At 42.2% G+C, this 22,058-nt stretch overlaps 1 protein-coding gene across 1 annotated transcript in view; it reads left to right on the top strand.

Moving 5' to 3' along the window:
- Positions 1 to 278: 278 nt before the first annotated feature.
- C1GALT1 (core 1 synthase, glycoprotein-N-acetylgalactosamine 3-beta-galactosyltransferase 1) overlaps positions 279 to 22,058 on the top strand; it is a 123,845-nt gene continuing 102,065 nt past the window's right edge. Inside the window, exons 1-2 of the mRNA XM_069211729.1 lie at positions 279 to 398; positions 2,864 to 2,963. The gene's annotated coding sequence lies outside the window, so the exon portion shown is untranslated. The remainder of the gene's footprint in view (positions 399 to 2,863; positions 2,964 to 22,058) is intronic.

Below are 22,058 nucleotides of genomic sequence, written 5' to 3'. Positions count from 1 at the left end.
TATTCCCATCAGATCGCCACAAGGACCAGAGCGACGTGGTGGCTGTAAATACCCGACCGGTTACACAGCCTGGAGCGCCGGCTCACGCGCGGCTTCAGCGAAGCCTTCCGGAGCAGCTGGATGGTCGTTTCCGATATTGCTGTTGGTCAGAACTCGTTCCGGGATGGGCGGGGCTTCTTTCATCTGGGCGGGTTATGATTTTACGCTGACCAATCGGACCATTTACGGGGAAGCACAGCCCGAGGCCCCTAGGCTCTCCCTAGTACCGCCCCTTGGCATGCCAATCAGTAGAAACCTAGCTAGTTTCAATTACCTCCCTCTAACCTTCATTTACTGAAGTTGGCTGAAGTCGGAAGCATAGCACAAGCAATCGGATTTCTAAGATCGAGTGGCGGAAGGTAAGGCCAACGCTGTGTGTTCCCCATATAAATTGCGGTGGTTAGTATGTAGAGATGAGCTACATTGGTGGCACATGAGAAAAAATCACCATATTTTAGGGAGACGGTTTCCATACTATTTATCAAAAGAGGGTGTGTTTTTTTCTCGCAAGAGTCTGTCAAAGCTTTTATCTTCCCCCTGAAGGCAGTGCTTTAAACGTACAGGTACCGACCAGCCATTTCTTTGAAAGGAAAGTACCAGCACTTTTGAGCACCGCCGCAATACTTTTAGTGGAGAGGTAGAGGCACTTCTCAGCCATTTATTGTGGAGGTGTAACATTCCCCACTCCCGCCGAAGCTGCGCCCCTGTTTTCAGTAGCATCATAAAAGAATGAAAGGCTAAGTTGTACACATTAGCTACATTAAACCCAGGTATCTATTCATTTGTATCCGTAGTACAGACGTATCTGCTGTCAAGATGACTTAGGGTCGTATTTATACTTGTTTATACTTGTTTTGCGCTGAATTTGCTTCTTTTTTTTAACGCAAATTCGGTGCAAAATTAACTCCATATTTATACTTTGGCGCTAGACCCGTCTAGTGCCAAAGTTATGGAGTTAAGGTCATTTTTTGGACGTGGAAACCTCCTTTGCGTCAATGAGATTCAAGGTAGGCGTTCCCGTGCAAAAAATGACTCTATGGCCTCAGTGCCATACTTACACCCCATGCTAAAATCACGCACGGGAGAGGAGGGGGTCAAATAATGGTTCAAAGCTTACTTTGCACCATTATTTAACGCCTGGGTCAAGGCAGCCGTTAGGGGACCTGTGGGCCTATTCCCATGGTGGAACACAATGGAATAAGCCCACAGGTACCCTCCCCAGGCAACAGGGACACCCCCACCCGAGGGACAGCGGAGGATGGGAGACCCCATCCCAGGTAACTATAGGTAAGTACAGGTAAGTATTTTTTTTTTTAAGTGCCAATGGGGGCCCTGGAATGGACCCACCTACATGGCACTGGGTGCAGTGGCCCTGCCCAGTGGACCCTGGTCCCCCGTGCTGGCCATTGGAGTGGTGTGCGTGACATGTGGTATGGATGGTTTTGCATCAGAAAATGAAGCTAGTCTGGTTAGAATGTTTTTTTTTTTTTTTTACTCTAACCTGCCTAACGTCATTTTTTGGTGCAAAACCCCCTTCTCCCATACCACCAGTCCCATCCGGCTAATGTAATTTTTTTATTTTTATGCTAGCCTACCCTTTTCTCCAGCTTGCACCATTCCATAAATATGGTGCTCAGAAATGGTGCAAGCCAGTGCTAAAAGTTTTGTTGCAAAACTGCATTAGTTCAGTTTTGCACCAAAAAATATAAATACGCCGCATAGTTTAAAAACCTGTTCAGCGATCTATGGGTGCTCAGCAATTGGATGAAATCCGGACTATGTAACTCAGGTGGTTAATGTACATCAAACAGAGATCTGTGTGTTATAGGATGGGCGAAGGAAACACATTAAATGTAGAATGTACCTTGTGAAGAGCATTCCATGCACCACGCAAATCACATGCTCAAATCGGAGCACTATATTTTAGTATTTTCCTTTTTTGCAGTGATCGTTGTGTAATCAGCAGAAGTGCAATAGGTTATGCTCCAGCTTACAGCATGTGCACACAAACAGCAAGGTGGAGGTGTGAATGCGCCTTGAATAAATGTTATTGTCATTGCCTTTATTGAAAATGAGATGTGCAAGATCTGCAGCAAGCAATTACAGCTGTCTCCTTTTGTTCTTCTGGTATCGCATGCATTTCGTATTGAAATCCTTTATTTTTTGTTTTAACTGTTTCATATGGGTTTTTCTGTTGATCAAGATAATAGGCATACTGCATTATTGTTTCCCAGGGCCAAAATCTTCTTTCCTGTGAGGTTTGCGAAGATGTTTGGCATGTCGTATGGCTTGCTTGGACATAGAAAGGTCTGATCTGATCAGGTACAACTGATGTCCCTTAGAGCATGCAGAAGCTCACTATAAATCAAATGGTATATATCCACCAGGATTCCTGCTGTTCCTTCTTGATAACCTATCTACGCTGCATAGCAAGTGAAAAGGAATGTTTGCTGCCCTTTGCCTATTTTGCTCCAGTGTGTTGAGAGTAATATAAGCAAGAGCAGGGCACATCCCAATATCTGAAAAGCACGGTACAGTCTACTTTCTTCACTCCCTTGGCATCAGCATTCTAGGTACTAATGTTGGCAGTGGGAGGGGATAATGATTTATGGTAGTGCTCGTCACTCTTACACTGTTGCTGATACCGATGGTCTTTGTTTCATAAAGTGTAATTGCAGTAAAGTGTATCTGATACATGGAATATTAAGTCTGGAAACAGATCCCAGTGTAATTGCAGTAAAGTGTATCTGATACATGGAATATTAAGTCTGGAAACAGATCCCACCGTATCTTTCTAAACTCTAAAGCAACGTTCTCTTCACAGGGCCTGGGCATTAAACACCAAGTCAGTGAACACCTTATCCCGAAGTAATCAACCTAATTGATCCCTAACACTGATGTCACCGAAGCGAACTGTCCGAACTGTAAGTAGCATGCTTACCCTCATCCACATGCCCCTGTCTTGTACAGCTCTCCTTTTGCTTTAAAACTAGATTTTACTTCATAACTAGCCTCACCTAGATACATACAAGCGAGCACTCCCGATGCATGTTCTCTCTCTTATGCCCCAAATCCTAAAGCCTCCCACAATTAGTTATCCTGATGTCTTTATGCAATAGAAACTTCATTTCCTTTTGTACTGATTTTTTGAGTCTGTGAATCTTCCATTGCCTGTAGTTCTGTTGTTGCCCTCATGCTTTCCTAGTAAGTTATTTTCTCCAGTGACACAGCCTTGCCCTAAAGTTTACTTCTCATATTTGTACTCATATCTCGTATATTAACATCTCAGCATAGTATCCTATGGCTTATAACTTTGTACTTCGAGAAATGAAATTATAAGAAATATTTCTTCTACTTGTATTTTCTTTAAAACGTTTACTTTCCTATCAAATGTATGTGGGCCTGAAAGTACACCAATTTACCTGTGAAGTAAACAAGCATGTGCAATGTAATGGGTCTCACGTTTGCTCGACTTAGAGCTAGTAGCGTTGTAAGTTCTTAAGTGGACTTTTCTTGTCACTCAAATTGAAAATGAAAATTAAAACAGTTGGCATAAGCGAGCCGATTCAAAGCGCAATGGCCACCAAGAACGTGAAGGAGAGGCACAAAAAGACAAAGAAGTTCGCTTGCAGTCAAACGTTTTGGCAATGGTGCAATTATCCATGTAATGGGGGAAGTCTGCAAAGTGGTAATAAAACCTTTCCAATGAGGGATAAATGGAAAGTATTTACCAAAGATAAAAAAAAGATTTTTTAAAGGCAAGCCCAGGAACGAGTGGAAGTGATGGGATTGCTGTGGGTGTGGTTAAAAGCCCACAACACTTACAATAGGTCAAAGCGCACACGTGCTCGTCCTAAAAAACATACACAGCGTAAATATAGTTTAACATTGTACTCTTTTCTAATCTCTAGAACCAGGTCTTTATACCATAAAATGAAGTTGCTGTAAAATAATAGTTTTCTATGACATATATTTTACAAATATAAACTTTTCCTTTTCATTACTTTTTCGGTCCTAATACCTTCATATTTTAGACAAAATTCTGAACAGTAGTATGGAGACTGAAATGTTCTGTCATGGCCTTTGCATCACAGAACATAACTATGGGCCTGATTACATGCAGGACCCATGAATTGCGCACTGTCTGCCTGAGCAGACAGTGCACATTCTGTGGGTGCTGCACGGACCCCGTGCATGGCTGCATTGGCCTCGGCTCCATGAGGAGCCAGGACCAAAGCAGCCGTAGATGTTTCCGCCACCGCCATGACAGGAGCATCGTAATGGGGTGGGAGGAGAGGCCAGAAGCCTGGTGGCAGCCTCTCCTCCACAACCTCGGCGGGCCGCATAGGGCCCGCCGAATTCGTAATCAGACCCTATGTATTTTTCAGACTATCATAATGTTGCTTTTGGTTCGAATAAGTGCAGCTAGTCAAGTTTTACTTCCGGAGAACTATCCTGTGCTTCCATTTTTATATGTCTGTATTTCAGGATTTGCTTTAATACTTGTTTTCTTCACTATGGATGGATATAGATCAGTTCAAATTTGGCGACAGGCTCTGTTTTTCAAGCTCAAGTTTGATATTTTAGGGATGAGGTTTATACAGGAGTTATCCAACATGTGCAATCAAAAGTAATTTCATTCAACTCAAGAATAGGTTCGAGTATTCAATCCTCAGAATGTCTTTCCAAGCATTAACCTGAGGCAATCCTCGTGTTTCAAATGTGTTTCACTTTCACACTTATCTAATTACTACAGTTGCCCTGTGGTGTGGCAGGTATGTAAAAATAAGGAGAAACAGGACACTTCAGCAAGGTGTGTAGAGATATGTGTGGAAGACAGTTAGAGCATGCGTGGCAGTGATGCTGAAGATGCATCTGTAAACAAACTGGAAAAATGTATTTTGCTTGTGGTTGTCAATCACACTGGAGTTTTGCAGGCTTCCTGTAAATGCGCCAATTTCCTTCAGCCAGCTACTCCTACATAAGTCCCCTATTCATTTATTGGTAGATTTTGGGGCAGAGATGATAATCATATTCATTTTAAATTATGAGCATGATTGGAAGCACACAGTTTTATTGTCACCAGATGTTACTATAGTATCTTTTGAGGGTAGCAGACTTAACCCTACTGGTTATTTTTGGGACAAAATTGCCTTTAAGAATTGCTCCCTCTGAGGCAAAGTTTATGTGGATAAAAAAGGGTATGAATGTTTTGAGATGGTGTCACCCAGCAGATTTTAAGATGATGTTAAAAGCAGGCTGAGAAAGTGCCAGCCTTAGCGGTGGAGGATACTAAAGTGGAGACATGATGTGAGAAATTCAGGAGCGTGTTCAGCAATTGTTCGGGTACCATTAAAGGCCCTATGCTTGTAATGTAGATTCAAAATGATTGGATATACCTCTCAAGCACAGGTTCCAGAAAAAGCAACTGCATAGTTAAAGGATTTAACAGGTTCTTGTGGATTATATTCAAAGTAATTATTGTCCCAGGGGAAATGTGGGTGAAGCTGTTTGGTGCATTCTCTGGGCATATCAGACAATGCCTCATGCTTCCTCTGGCAGCACTTCATTTGAAAATAAAAATGTGCCGGTGCCCAAAGCTCTCCTCTGAAACTCGGTTGCTGCATTTACCTGTGCGAGCACAGAACACTGAGGCGGCCTAATCATGAAGCCAACTCGGGCCTCTTTAAACCATTTACAGCCACTCCCTGCCCCTTCATCATATTTCTGCTTTCTCCCTTTGTGACGCTTTTTCGTTTTTCTCTTCCTCCATCTTTCCCATATTTGCCTTTTGCTCACAGTAAATGCTTGAGGCAGAAAAATAAGTGCCGGCCCTCAAAAATAAGTGCCAGTGCTCAGCACCGGAAACCACCAACACGAATTAAGCATTGTCATCTGGCAAATAAATACCCACTTGAATCGCTGGAAAATAAATTACTGTTTGAATTGACGTGGAGTGTGGAAGAAAGGCAACTTCGGAGATTGGTCTCAGTTGAATGGCTAATGCATGTATCAAAGATAAGTCACCTTTGTCTGAGAAATGGGTGTCTGATAAGTCCCTATCCAAGGCGAGGTTGGAAAAATCCATGGTAGCTCTTAATCCTATTAAGGACATTACCGACATTTGCAATTGGAGATTATGTTTCGGGCAGACAGTCTATGGTGAAGAAAGGTTTGGTAATGGTTTGTGACCTAGCCTGCAGCCTAGAAATCAGAGGAAATGCCGTGAGAGTAGTAAGAGGACATTGGTGGCAAGTCGGTAGATTAGGGGACACTTCATTGATGAAGTCTTCATGTGATGGCGAAAAGGATGCTTCATCAAATAATTCCATCATGAAGGAGTCCCATCGAAACACTTCCTTTGATGCAAGACTTTTTTTTCGTACCCTTGAATGCAAGTCCTCCAAAGAATGTTTAATGTATATTCAGCTTTTGTTTGTTAGTTTTTTAGTTCCTCTTTTAAAGGGGAAGATATATGGTGACTGTTCTCTGATTGCCTTTGCGTCGCAGAACATACCTATTCCATTTTCCGAATGTTTTAATGTTGGTTGTGTTAGTAATAAATGCAGGAGATAGAGTTCATTTGTGATCGGCACTTCTCTGTGAGTGACCTCCGCCACCTTTCTCGTGCCTTTATATGAAAGGATGTACTTGACTGATCACTTCAAGTATTTAAGTGGTATTCTAAACATCTCCTTCTTTCGTAAGAAACACTTCACACCATTTAAATGTAAGCCTCGGTGGATTTCTTTTTAGTTCTGTTGCTGGTTATGACGCTATGCAAGACCTTTTGATTTTACTAAAATTACAAGTATTATATATTGAAAGGGTCTTTTAGCCAGCCCACTTCGTCAGTACAGTAGATATCATGAGCAAATGGGTCACTGCTTCAGCCATTGGCTAACTTCAGTGTGAGAGACAGCAGTTTGCACTATCCACACACTAAGCAGTTCACTTAAGTGTCAGGGACTACTATGTCAATGTATGCTTATTGAGACCCAAATATATTCTTCTTTTTAGCCAGTATTGTTTATAGATTGATGAGGATTCAGCAGCTTCCCCCAAAATTAAATCATGCAAAAAACATAACAAAACAAGCATTGACTTGCAAATCACTAGAGCTCTGATTTTGCGCAGTATGCTCTGTAACAACAGTACAACAGTAATGGTCAAAAACAGAATTTCTTTGAAGCTCGATGGAGACAATGAAGTGTAGGTGAGGATATTACTCACATGCAATGTAATATTAAGACGAAATGTGAATACTTGTCTTTTGAAAGACTACAAGTGCCAGAATGCCATATGGTCTTACTGAGGACCACCACAATCATACCATAATTTTCTTTCTCTTCACAATATGTGTAAAAAGCAGTGTATTAATCTCAGTGATGAAACTAAGGACATTTCTGAGCTACCTTTCTGGTAAATAATCAGTATTTTTCATATTTAGGCCAGCAGTAAGTATTTTTGATGAAAAATGTAGCAGAAAGCCCTACTTTATTTTCAGTTTTAACAATACCTTATTGGGTTTATTTTTTAACCAGGTGCATTTCACTTGCACAGTGGTTATACTTTCGCAATATAAAATCACTAAAATCATTCTCAACATTCAAGTACTCTTCCTCCACCCCCTCCCACACCGTCCGCCCAACCCCAAATGTCGAATGCATACAAAACAATAACTATTGGGCCTCTCTTGGCCGTTGCCAGCCTATTGTCTGTATTCTCGGTATTTGCATAACTCACCAAATCTTCATGCAAAACGGTTCTGAACTATCCAATAATAGAAACTCAGTCCCTAGTTCTCAGTTTCCTGTTCGTAAAATAATCTCTCAATTATATCACCAGGCTACATTTCCTTCTCTATTTGTGTATTAGTCTGTGGCCTTATATATAGTTGTTTCTGGTAGGTCTGTGACATGGCATAAACATTTTCTGTCTTTTGCCCAGTTGGGCTAGACTAAACAGTTCATCTAGAATATGTTTGTCTAGAAAGTGTTTCGTCATGGGGAGCAATGTGTCACAGGACAATATTTAGTGAATGAATCTGCCCCATATTTCTAGAAATGTATTTAAATGGTCACAGTTATTTTATACATCTCTTGTGACTATGGCTCTATGCTAAGCGAGTGATCATTCTCCAGTGCCCAAGGATACAGAGCTTAGCTGTGGCTAAGGCAGTAGCAAGCCATCTTGCTCCGCAATGTTGATCTTCAGGTTCAGGGCCAAGTCATGCAGCAAGATAGCCTGAATAGTCAAGTGTCTTATAAAAATAATGATATGAGTTATTGCCATGCTTCAGGTCAATAGTGATTGGGTGTGAGGTGTTCTCAAGCAAATGTACAGTGTCACAGTTCTGGTTTTTACATCTCCAGCATTCTACCCCAGGAAATATACAAGCCGCAGTCAGTTTTTTTTCAGCGACTAGTGCCATCTTTGAAGTATCCTATAGTATCCTGGTTTAAGTCCTGCATCCTTTAGGGGCCTATCATGTGTTATTATAAGGTCTAACCACTCCTTCTCTGAGTCATCTATCTGTATTCGGCCCAGCCACCTGTCTCTTAATTGTTTGGATCCTGAGTCTGAGAATAGTCCATCTATCAGTGTCCTGGCAATTACATCCATCACTCCCTTGAATGTTCGCCAGGTACTCAAATATTAAAATATGGTGGAATCCTTTAGATCTGTTGGTTTGGGGGGGGGGGGTATTTTACATAGGCAGTGGGTGATGTTGCAAAATTGGTTGGGTTGTAGCCCCGATTTCTCCTATACAAGAGATTATTTATTATTCTTATTCTTCTGGCTTCAAAGTCCTCCAAGCATTGCTGCATACCTCCTATCTTCTGTTGTTTAATGTTGCATCACATAGGTACGTTCTTGTATGTCCTGTTTCCTTCACCACCCCCATTGTGGTGTGTGGTCTTCACTAGGCATATGACATCGCAGACAACACTGGGTTAGAGGTTGTCTGCGTCATTACGACCCTGGTGGTTGAGGTCGGACCGCGGGCAATGTGGCGATCGGGAGCCACATTACGACCGTGGCGATTGCGCCATGGTTGGCCTGCCATATCTCGACTTTTCATCGGTCTGGCGGTGCTGGCGGGACTCATCCATCAGGGCAGCGCTGCAAGCAGCGATAGCCTTGAGATTATGAGTCCCTTCTCCGCCGTCGATTACATGATGGTAGCCCTGCCATGTAAAGGCTGGCAGAGACAGGATGCAGGGTGCCCCAGGGGGCCCCTGCACTGCCCATGCACTTGACATTTTAAATGGCTCGAGTGGTAGGCCTCATGCGTTCTCAGTTGCATAGCCAGCAGTTGTCCTACTTTTTCTCCCGTTTCATAGTACCTTTGCCAGAGGCAAAATAGAGCTTTTTCCGCTTTCGAGGTAGACACATTATTTAGCTCATATTTCACCTCGAGCAGTGTTAAGGCGCCATAGAATCCTAGCTATTATCTAGAGTGAATAGTGAACTCTACGCTAGAGGACGATGGATCGAAGCGACATAGGTTTGAGGGGATGTCATCAATGAACGTTGTGATAATCAACAAAGGTTAATATCAATCAATTCATTAAACTTCAGTCAATAACCACACCTGTTTATTAAGAAGAACTCATAGATTTATTTCCCTATATTAACAATGCTAATGTTACGAAAATAACTCTCAAACACAAATGATAAGCATATAAGATCAATAGCGGTTGGTTAAAGCGTCTTATATATCTCAATTTGATCAAGACAATTAAACAAGTTATTCCCAAAAGAATCACACTTATTAATAATACAAAGACCGGTAATAATATCAAAGTATACATTAGTTCAGCATCGAATGATTTCAAACTAAGTCATGAGCATTTCAAAATTAGTTCCCTCACTAACCACAAATTAGCATCAACATGTTGGGCTTCATGTGAAAAGAATTCAGTAACACAAATTTAGAAAAAACCTTTATCTCAGTTAATGATTACAAATATATTATTAATATGCAGCATTTAACTCATAAGTTGCAGCTGGTACCTAGAAAGCAAAAGAGACACATATTATGTTACAATGACATACATTATCAAGGATAAAAGTAGAAAAAAAAGTAGCTTGCTTCAGCCAGGGGACACCATCCGTAATGACCTAACGACAGCTAACCCACTCAGCCAATACGAACTTCATCTGCCCAGGTCTGCTCTCCGAACTTTAAAATAGTAATAATCATACTAACTCCTTAAGAATTCTACTCAAGTTGTTATACTAAATCCTAATAAGTTTATCATTGGTCAGTCTATGGAGTGGTTTAATTTCAGCCAATCAACAACTAAATTGATGACCTAAAATGCAACAAATCTATGATAACTATAACATTTTCTTTAAGAATAACTTTTCCTCTTCCGTCTCATCTGTAGCTCCATTGTTTCACTGCCTCGCAAATATCTTGTCTTAGGGAGAAACTTTTACTGTTTCAACTCACTTCTATCCTCGAGGAAAGACCAGATATTAGTAACATTCTCAAACAATAGGACATTTCAACTTATGCAAAGACATGACCTTGTAAGACATAATGCAGCAACCCACTAGGGGTAGCCATGACCACATCTGCACAAACTTCGAAAAGACTTTTGTGTAGGCTTTTGAAGCACGGAAAATAACCACAGCTTTTAAGAAGGATTTCGCTCAGCTAAGAACCGAAAAGCAAACATTTTCAAAAATCACTTGTTTTGCATGTTAATTCATTACACATTTTTGTATAAAAAGCATTAATAAACATATTACAAAATTCATCCTCCCACAATCCCTCCTCTGATGACTATTCATGTCATCACACCAATCCATAATAAATTTATTTATTGTCATTAATTTCAACAATTTGTCTCGTTTATCCTCAAATTATTTCGTTTTCTTTTTATTCCCTTTATACAATGTATTCATTTGTATTTCAAAGTTTATTCTATTCTTTTCCAATGTTCTTCTCTTAACGCATTTTATCACTTTTTACATTCCCCAAATTCCAATTCAACAAAATACAATTATTGACACACATTTTGCTATTGTCAAAATAACATTTCTCCCCACATTGCTAAACCAATTTCCCACAGCTTCAATCCCTTTTTCAGCCTTTTCCCAAACTGTATTTTCTGTTAGTTCTTTTACTTCCTTACTATCAGTGTTTGTTACATTAGTAATTAACTCCTTGACCTTACCCGAGTTATTAGGAATGTAAGAAAAACAATGATTAGAACCTAATAATTTACAAACTCGACCCTCTTTCGCCAAAAGAATGTCTAACGCGAGGCGATTCTGATGTGCCATAGCTCTTGTAGCAGCCAATTCTGGGACTACTCCCACTGAAGGAATTATAGCCCCAATATGTCTCCCACAATGCTAGAAATTGATTCTCGCTTGTGTCTCGTTTGAGGTTTCATTGAATCAGAAATCTTACTCAAGTTTTCCAACTGATAGAATTTTGGAAAGACTATACACAAATAACATGTTCCATACCATCCTCTAGGAAGACAGTAATATGCATTTCTTCCACAAATATAGTAAATACCAGGTATTAGAGTATCCTGTCCATTCATCATAAAATCCCACTTACATCTGAACATAAAAACATGTCTACATTCACTCTTTCCAACAAACACTCTATCATTTTTACTCAAATGTCTATGTGTACAAAGTTTTCCTACGTGCTCAGCATCTATTGTTAGTTTTTCTTGTTTAATAATGTCACTATAAGCATAATCTAATCCAGGCTTTCTACTTATGATTCCCTTATATATCTTTGCCTTTATTTCTCTCCTTCTATCTTCTGTGTCATCCAAGAACTTCTTTTCTACTGGTGTTAGTAAATAAGTTAAATTATTGCGATGTGCAAAAGCTGTGCCAAAAGTTAAAGTAGGATCAAAGAAATCTCTCATAATTACTATGTTAATTTCTTTGGCTATTTTATTCAAATAACCTATAACCGGGACAAAAGACAATACCATGTCATAGTTTGAATAAAAACTACTGAATATATTTCTGATTATAGAAACGAGTTAGCACAAGACTGCAACTTATAGCATAAGTTACAGGCAGGCTATGATAAGTAGCTCCTCCTTCCACTGAAGTCGGAATCTATGTACATACATAACAATCATTTGCGTCCATCACCTCAACATACTGCGATAGAAAACATTAGAAGAAAGCTCTTTCTCTCCGTGTAAGTATTTGACATCTATCCTAAATTTATCTGTTGTTAGTGACTTATCAACCAAATCTAAAGAACTTATTTTCGTAGTCTGTTTATGAGATGGATGGAGCTAACCAGACACTCTTACGAACAACAATAAACATATTAACACACTCACTACCGCTAAGCCACTACTAAACACTTTGCAACAACCAATCCTATGTTTTTGGTTATGTGAGTTACTCATTTTCTATGTTAACTTTTTTTTTTTTCTTATTAAAATTTCAAAAACACTTAAAAAAAATAAAAAACTTCAAAAATCACTCCTAATTGTTTTTTCTCAATATTTCATCCACTCTTAGACAGTTCCTTTTGTCAAGTTCAGTATAGCAGCTTGTCTAATTCGGTAATTCTTTTGTCTTCTCCAGTAATCTTTATTATTTGTCTCTTCAGTATGAGTTTTAAAACTCAGTTTTCATTCTCTTTACCCAAAGTTTCTTTCTTGAAAGTCTTCACATTCCAAAATAAGAATTTTCTAAGTCTCTGTCAAAGCAGTAGCTCAAAAATTCTTCTTGCCAGTCGCTTGTATTCAAATATGACCATTCAGGTCCAGCATATCTCGTACTTGCAACTCTTTTTCTTTTCGGTCGTCTTCCACTTTCACTAACTTCTCCACTAGTGTGTTCTCCTCCAGGCAATTCTTTCTCCCCTTGAATCAGTGGTATTACATCAACTTTTCAACTCTTCGCAACTTTCTCTGGCCAATTGTCTCCTTTCAATGTTCCTTTTGTCAATAATCTTCTCAGTATTGAGTCTATTATGTCTAATGCTGAAGGCATGAACTGTTACATCTACAAGTTGTTCCACGTAGTAGTTGAGGTAGGTGTGAGGTGGTCCTATGAATTTATCTCTGATATTTGGAGCACGCGGGTATCTAAACATCACTTGGTTCAATGAAGAGTTCAAGACTCCAGACATTGATACATGACGGGAGGTCTGAGGCAGTCCTATGAATGTATCTCTGATATTTGGAGCCATGTGGGTATCTAAATATCACTCTACTAGTATGGTAGGCTAGTGTGAGGGGGATGCCGATACGTAATAGAGGTAGGGACTGCTTAAATATTTACTGGGAGCTACACGTGGAAATTAATGCCTCTAGCAGTCTGATCCCTAATGCAAGGGGACTGCCAAGGTATATTGCTGTGTAGGGGATTCAGTGTGGGCTTTTACAGTGATATTGATTCGTCTCTGGCCAGAAGAGACTTGGGCTGATGCTTAGATTTAGGGCCAATGGAATATACTGGCATGTTTGGGCACAGGTTCAGTGTTTCTTCACCTTGGTCAATGTCTACACCTGCAGTCTCCAGGAAATCCATAAAGTCTTTACAATTGGCATGCGTCATCATATTCCATAGTCTTGTTTGCTTAAGTGATTAGCATTATCTCGGAGTTCAACAAGCCGGAACAAATTCCTAGGTTTTTTCAAGTGAGGTCTCTTCTACAGAACCTTTTACGCTTTTGAAAGGTTTCTTGTGAGAAGGGCTATGATATTTAAATTTGTGGCTCCTCTTAAAGAGAATGGCTATGTTTCTTCGTTTCCATGAAGATCTGGTGTGTGTGATGATATCTTAGGAAGCAGGCTGATACATTTTCTGGGGGTTCCCGAAGCCACCTAGAGTCACAGGGGTACGATTGCTAACCCTCAAGCACAAGGACTTTGTTGCTATAGCAACCTGAATTTTGAATCCAGGTGGACCGCAACCCATACACATTTAATTCTAAATTTTTTCGAAAAAGCATAATCAAATATGCTGATGTGACATTAAATCGCCTGTGATACTTGCTTCAAATACATTATATAATCCTTACTTAGCAGGAAGAAACAACCCTTCATACGAAATAAACTAGCCGTGGATAAATAAGTACTATTACACAATATAAATTGAGCCAGTACGCCCAGATTTATTAGATCCTGAATAAAGTGCATAAGTGCCTAGTGCAAATTTTTTTAATGCTTATTATAGACCCATATAAATTCAAATCCCGGTCCCAGTCATTGAGAATAGCAATGCCCAATGTGCAAATGTACTAATGGACACCTGTTAACTACAGAATGCAAAGAAAGCAGGCTAATGTTAAAGTGCTACTGTGCTACATCGAGTTCAGAGAAAGGGACATCGTATATTAGCCAAATTTTCTAAAATCTTAATCAAACGCACTTATAGGATATTGCGTCGTCTGTATCTTTGATTCTGCTGTATTTAAAAAATTGTCTTTTAGCAGGACTGACTCAAAAACTCTTTTTACAGGATTAAGAAGCAGCGAATAAATAAATGCAGTTGTGCAATATAGTTGATCAAGTGCACATACATTCATTAAATCCTGAGTAAAGTGCATAAATGCCTAGTGCAAAACATTCTACAGCGGATTAAAAACCTAGATAAGTCAGAGCCCAGGTCCCTAGTACTGCAGTTGTCAATGTCCAGTACAAACTGTACCAAGTTGCTAAAAACATAGGAAGCTTCCCACCTGTTGTGCATATGTCCCCTCAAATAATTTGGTCCTCATCATTTTCGCACACCAATGATCAATATTTGGATTATTTGTCGATCTCCAATTTTGCAGTATCAGCAGGCCTTAAAAAATCATAAAAATATTACTAGACCTCCGGGCCAAGTAACTTGAATAATCTACTTGACCTAACTGTAATGTACTTGACCCGTAAATGGGTCTCAGATTGTGTGATCCTAGGCAAATATTTAATTTTACAGAGTTGCCTTTTTTTAATTCTCACATGAGTGCACCTTCACATATGTGAGGTCAGCATTTCTTCAGTACAGAAAGCCCCTTTTTGTTTGATTAGGTATACTAAACCCAGATATAGTGTACACATGATCCATGACTTGCCTCTTAGTTTACTAATATCATTTCCATAAGTGCTGGAGTGTTTCTCAGTTTATGTGTAACCATTCACTTTTATTAAATATATTACTGAAGCATGATGTGGTAGCGCGCTATCATTTACAGGCAGTACATTTCCAAGAAATGTCCATAAAACTTCCCACTAACCCGCAGCTTTACTGATAGAATTATATAGCTCTTTAATGATACGTTTTCTGAAACCCAGTTTTCAAAATATATTTATCAATAGCACATCATCAGGTAAAGTTTTCTGGTTTGTTTTCACCCTATTAAACTATTTTTTTCATCACACAGAAGTGCAAAAAATGGGCTTTCACAGCTACGAAATATATTTTGAAATGTTTGTACAGTTGACTTATGTAAATGTTGGGTGTTAGGAAAAACCTGACACCCTACAGCCTTTCATTTCACTGTCTTTGTACAGCAGGTCAGACGTTTCACCTTACAAAATCCTGGAACTCTGCAGTCAGAAGGAAAATGAATTTTAAGAAGACAAACTGACTTCTGACCTATGTCTCTGAGCATAGATGAAATGTGAAAAGATAACATCAGCAGATGTTTTTTATTTTTTTGTTTAAATATGTTTATTGCATTTAAATTTTACATTCTGTTGGCACAACCAACAATGAAATTTAATGCTTCAGTAACAGTAACTACATCTCAGTTTTGTAAATGAGGAAACAATGCATTGGCAGTAGTGATAGAGTACATATCACAGTAGGATTCTAAGGAGTCAGGAGTCTAGATGTGCATATCTAGTATTGAGGAAAGTTATAATGGCATCTCTAGGGAGCCGAATTTGGTTGCAGGTGTGCACAAGCCACAAGAGTGAAAAGCCTGTAATGGCATAAGTAAACAGTCTATGGGGGTCATTACAACCCTGGCGGAAGGCGGAGAACCGGCGGTAAGACCGCCAACATGCTGGCGGTCTTACTCTGTGGAATTATGACCATGGCGGTTACCGCCATGGTCATCCGCCAGTTCTCTGTTCCGCCCGACGGGCTGGGGACCTGGGTCTCCAGCCCGGCGGCCGTCACTATACCGCCACCGGTATTTGGACCCGGCTTACCACCGTGGATTTCCAGCGGTTTGAACCGCCATGAAATCCATGGCGGTAAGCACTATCAGTGCCAGGGAATCCCTTCCCTGGCACTGATAGGGGTCTCCCCCACCCCCCACCCCGACTCCTTCTCCTACACCCCCTGCCAGCCCCCAAAGGTGGCAGGGCCCCCCTCCCCACCCCGACCCCCAACATCACTTCACCCATACCCACACGACACGCACGCAGGCACCACCTACATACTTACACGCCGACATACATGCCTACATCCACACACACAGTCATACATGCACACCCACATTCAAACATACACGCACACATCCATACAGACATACCCACAGACATACACGCACTCATTCCCATACACACAACACCCCCGCAGGCATACACGCACTCACACCCCCTCTTCATACACACACGCACACCCCCATGCACCCACACAACACCCCACCACCCCCTCCCCTCACGGACGATCGACTTACCTGGTCTGACGATCCTCCGGGAGGGGACGGGAGCCATGGGGGCAGCTCCGCCGACACCACACCGCCAACAGACCACCGCCACGGCGAATCACAGGACGTGATTCGCTGGGCGGTGCTCTGTTGGCGTGGTGGTGGAGGTGGAGCAACCTCCACTTCCCCACCTCCCGCCAGTATGGCTGTTGGCGGCTCTCCGTCCGTAAAAGGACGGAGAGCTGCCAACGTCATAATAGGCCGAGCGGCAAACCGCCACCAATGGCGGTCTTCCGCATGGCGGTCCCTCGGCGGTCTTCAAAAAAGACCGCTGAGGTCAAAATTACCCCCTATATCTGTAAGTAACGGTAGTAGTAACAATAGTAATAATAATAATAATAATAATAACAAACATTCGGGCCACTAAATCATATCCCTCCCCGTGTGACAAGTCACAGTGCAAGCAATCTTAAGGACAACCACATACAGACATTGTAGTAGTCTCATTGCTTAAGTGGATTCTGGAATTGAGTGCATGGCCTCACACATTTGTGCTGTGAGTCTGCTCCACAAGGAAGGGTGTGGGTTTCTCCCCTTGCCCCGTTATGGCTTTGTCAAACAGTGGCAGTGGAGCATTCAATGACATAGAGGAATTGTGTGTGCCAGTCAGCCATAATAGCATCCCAGCTACTGGCTATGGCATATTTGTGAAGCCCCTGGTTGTCATCCCTGTGTACGGCAACACTCCCTTCCTGTGCCCAGGCAGTCAGTGACTGTATCCAGGCCGTGAGGGGTGAAAGGTGAAGGGTCCTGCGATTTCCACCTTCCAGTAATGAGTCTCTTGGCCATCAAAAATCCAAGGTCAGTAAACGGACCCAAAATTTCTTGTCCTTACGGTATAAACCCAAGTGACATGCTTCCCATGTGAGGTCTCTGTCGGTACAGTGAGCCAGACGATGTGTCGCCCCCTGCCAATACTGATAAAAGTGGGGGAAGACCAGAGCATATGAATTAGATCCGCATCTGCCCTTCCACATCCGTGACGGGCAGCATCTGTGCAGTGAAAGTACTAATTTATTTTGGCAGGAGTAAGATAGACTCTATGTAAAATGTATAATTCAATTAATCTGAACAGGACATTACAAGGAATTTCAATGGGAATTTCCAGTAGGGTGGCCTACTCTATCTGCACAGGGGCAATTCAGGTCATCTTCCCAGCGAGTGTGGAGGGATGTAAGCGATGGCGTAGTGTGCGTGCGCAAGGAATCAGACAGCCGGTGCACCTGCTGCCTTGGCGTAGCACGTGAAGATACTGTAGGATAAGTTGTGTTGGGGGTTCATAGGCAATGTCACCCCATACCCGTCCCGGTGCTCTGATGAGGGAGTTGTGCAGAAGGAAGTTTCCAGGGGACAGGCCTTCAACCTCCATCAAGGCCTCCTATGAGAGAAGCATCCCATCACTGTAGATATCTCCCACTGTGTGGAGCCCCGCATCATGCATTGCAGACAGCTCCTCCATTGAGGGGTTGTGTTGCCCCCTTGGTGTTCCCAGCAGTGCCAATGCCGGAGCTTAAGGGATTGTTGGTCTTGTGATATAGAGGCAGCGGCGAAAGCAGCAATATGCTACCTGTAATTTATGGATTTGGGTGGTGGTGCTCTAGCACAATGGTGAAACTATTTTAAAATTTTAGAAAGATTTCAGGTGGGCAGTGTTGTGGCAGTATCAGACAACTGGAGGATGGCTAGCCATCGTGACACCCACTGTGATTGGGGTGCCATGCAACAGTGTTTGAAGTTGGGCACTGCGTGTTAACCCTGCTCTGTGGGTTGGTAAAGCTTAGAGAGCGCCACACTGCAGCGGGAAGCATTCCAGATGAAGTTTCTCATGGCTCACTCAAAGGATCGGGAGAAAGGGGTTGGAATATATAATCATAGGTTAGCAAAATAGTACATTAGACGTGGGAGCGCCACCATATTAGGTAGGGCTACACGCCCCACCACTGACAGGTGCAGCATCTTCCAAAAGGCCATATGGGTCCGCAGCAAGGTGACAGCATGTGTCAGATTACCGTTGAACAGGTCCGTGGGTGAATGGAATACTCAGATGCCCAAATATCTAAATGTGGTGGGCTGCAAGGTAATGGGGGTACCAGCAAGGTCAGGGTTAGGTGTGGTAGGATTCAGTGGAAAGAGTCAAAACTTGGTCCAGTTGACCGTCAAGCCAGCGAGGGTACCATATCAGTTGAGGGTGTGGGCAATCGTGCCTGGGAGTGAAGAGATTTCTCTGAGATAAATGAGCAGATCATCTGTATAACGGGAAACCGAGTGGGTACCATCTCCTAGGGGTATGCCCCATTTGCATGCCTGTGCACGCAGGGCGGCTGCCAAAGGCGCTATAGTTAAGGAGAAAAGCAATGAGGAAAGGGGCAGCCCTGGCAAGTGCCTCTACTTATTGATTGGATCACCTAGAAGCTGGAGCCCTTCTTAACCTTCGCTAATGGCAAGGTGTACAGCAGGTGAGGAAGCGGTCACCAAGACTATTTTGTGGAAGCAAGGTAAATAAAAAGGGTCACTCCAGAGTAAAATGCTTTCTCCAGGTCTAAAACAAAGCAGCCTGCACTGGGCCATGGAGTTGGGGCATATTCAAGGATGCGGAAGAATCGCCTTAAGTTAAGTGAGATGGTGCGTGCAGGAACAAACCCATTTTGATCTAGGTGTACTAAGGCTAGGTCTAGGGTTGCCAGTCGATCTGCTAGAATTTTGGCCATGATTTTATAATCCGTGTTAAGTAGTGGTAGTGACCTGTACAAGCCCAGAGCTTCGGGATCTTTCTCTGGCTTAGGTAGAGAAATAAGGAGTGCTTCAAGGAGGGAGTCAGGAAGGCAGGAGGTCGACAGGGCTTCCTAAAATACAACGTTCAGACGAAGTACCAGAAGAGGGCATAGGCTTTATAAAATTCTGCAGGTAATCCATCAGGACATGGGGTCTTACTGGTGGCAGGGGCATGGATAGACTCCTGTATTCAAAAGGTGTGATAGGATCGTCTAGCACCACCCTTTGATTTTATGTAATGCAAGGAAGAGGCACAGTGGTCAGAAAGGAGGCACCATCCTCGGGGTGGCGTTCGATACCAACTGATATAATGAAGTTTAGTGGCATACCAATTCACCGTGAATCTTGTGCTGTGTGTAAAGTAGGGTGCCACCAGCAGAGTGCAGCGCCATAATGGGACGACTGGCCTGGTCTTGCCATATTAACCATGCAAGGAGAGAGCCAGCTTTATCGGCTACGGCGTAAGTCTTAGCAGAGTGGGCACCATAATTAGGGCAGCACAGCGTTTCTAGGAGTGTCACATGTTCGCGCTGTGCCTCTACCAGTAGAGGTCTTCATGTGCTGCCTTGGTTTCGAGGTGTAAACATCTACATTCGATGCATGATATATCTTTATCAGTCAACGCATGTTCCAATTGAATCCTAAACAGTGGCCTCGCAGTGTCACCTTGAACACGTCCCATTCAGTCAATCGTGCATCTACAATGCCACAATTGAGATCAAAGTAATCATCAATGGCTGAGCCAATAGAAGACCGGTACGTTGGATCTTCATCCGCTGCAGGTTGTAAGCACCTGTGCGGAACAGAGGGGCCCTCTGCCCCGTGTAAGTTGAAGGTATTGGGGATTATGATCCGAGTGGGTGCGGCCCAGGTAGTCAATGTGGGTGACAGATTAGGTGAGATCCAGTGTACTGCCCAACCTGTCCATCCTAACGTGTAGGAGAAGCGGTGCTGAGTAAAATGAGTACACCTTGACAGAGGCGTGGCAAAGACACCATATGTTGGTGAGGTGCCAGTTCTGCAGCCAATCACTAATTGTCTGAGCGTTAGAGGTCACAACTGTGCGCGGTGGGGGCAGACACAAGCAATTCAGGTCAGTGTCTAGTATGCTAATAAAGTCCTTCCCTAGTAACCATGGGAGCCCACTGCAGTGAGACAACACCTTCGATAGTTTAAGCAGGAACGTTGCTTGATCAGCATATATGTTGCCTAGAAGTATATGGCAACCGTCTAGACGGCCCTTGATAAAGCTATAACGATTCTCTGAGTCCGTTACCACATCCTCCACCACAAAGGGGACCCGGCCTGATGCAAATCAGTAACCCCAGAGGGTAGGAGAAGAAATCAGTAGTAAAGATCTGACTGTTCCATTGCCAGTGCAGCTGCAGCTTAATTACTTCTAGAAGGGTCAAATGAGATTCCTGTAGCAATGCGATATGTGTGGATTAGCACTTAAGAGTAAGTAGCGTAGCGTAGCGGCATGGCGCGCAGGGGTATGGATCAGAAGAAGTTTTTATAGTGTAATCTGCACATGTGGCCATCGTCAAGCTTAGAGCCACCACTTCATTCCGGATGGTTTCCAAAGTAGACTCCTGCAATGAGACCTCTGCTTCAGCCAAGAGTTGCATTGACCCACTTATCTACAACTATAATGGGAACTTGTGAGCAATGCTTTATATGTACACTATGTGTGTTAACCCACTGACACTTCTCACTAGAACCTGTTGTCTGAGGACCCCTGGGGTCCGCAAGGCCTACTTGGGAGGGTGCAGTCCATGATTTTTATTACAAAACTAAATTATATTACAATGAATCAAATAAAATTAGTGCAGAATATAGAAATAAATAAACAATATTCAACATTTTAAAACCTTTTCTAGATTTGTGAATTACACAAAATATTTCAATCTTTGAGCATTTCTTTGGTGTATACTTGTTTTTGTGCTTTTGTTTATTGTTTTGAGCTCCAACTACTAGAAATAGCTCAGGCCGAGTATGCCGGCCTTCACTAATGAATCAGCTGGGATCCCCGGATTCCAGTAATGATACATTAGGAGTCCACAGAAGCCAAAAGTTTAAGAATATCTTGTAGGAGGCTGGCCTGGCTTGTAGTGGGTACCAGAGGTACTTACACCTTGTGCCAGGTCCAGTTATCCCTTATTAGTGTAGAAGAGGTGTTTCTAGCAGCTTAGGCTGATAGAAGGTAGCTATAGCAGAGCAGCTTAGGCTGAACTAGGAGACATGTAAAGCTCCTACTATACCACTGGTGTCTTATGCACAATATCATAAGAAAACACAATACACAGATATACTACAAATAAAGTACTTTATTTTTATGACAATATGCCAAAAGTATCTCAGTGAGTACCCTCAGAATGAGGATAAGAAATATACACAAGATATATGTACACAAACCACAATTATGCAGATAATAGCAAAAGGAAGTAATGCAAGCAATGTAAAGTTACAGTAGATTGCAATAGGAGCACATAGGTATAGGGGCAACACAAACCATATACTCCAAAAGTGGAATGCGAACCACGAATGGACCCCAAACCTATGTGAGCTTGTAGAGGGTCGCTGGGAC

This window comes from Pleurodeles waltl, chromosome 10 (genome assembly GCF_031143425.1).
Source record: "Pleurodeles waltl isolate 20211129_DDA chromosome 10, aPleWal1.hap1.20221129, whole genome shotgun sequence".
Classification (NCBI taxonomy): Eukaryota; Metazoa; Chordata; class Amphibia; order Caudata; family Salamandridae; genus Pleurodeles; species Pleurodeles waltl.
The sequence above is the reverse complement of the archived record's forward strand: the minus strand, read 5'-3'. Positions and strand labels throughout refer to the sequence as shown.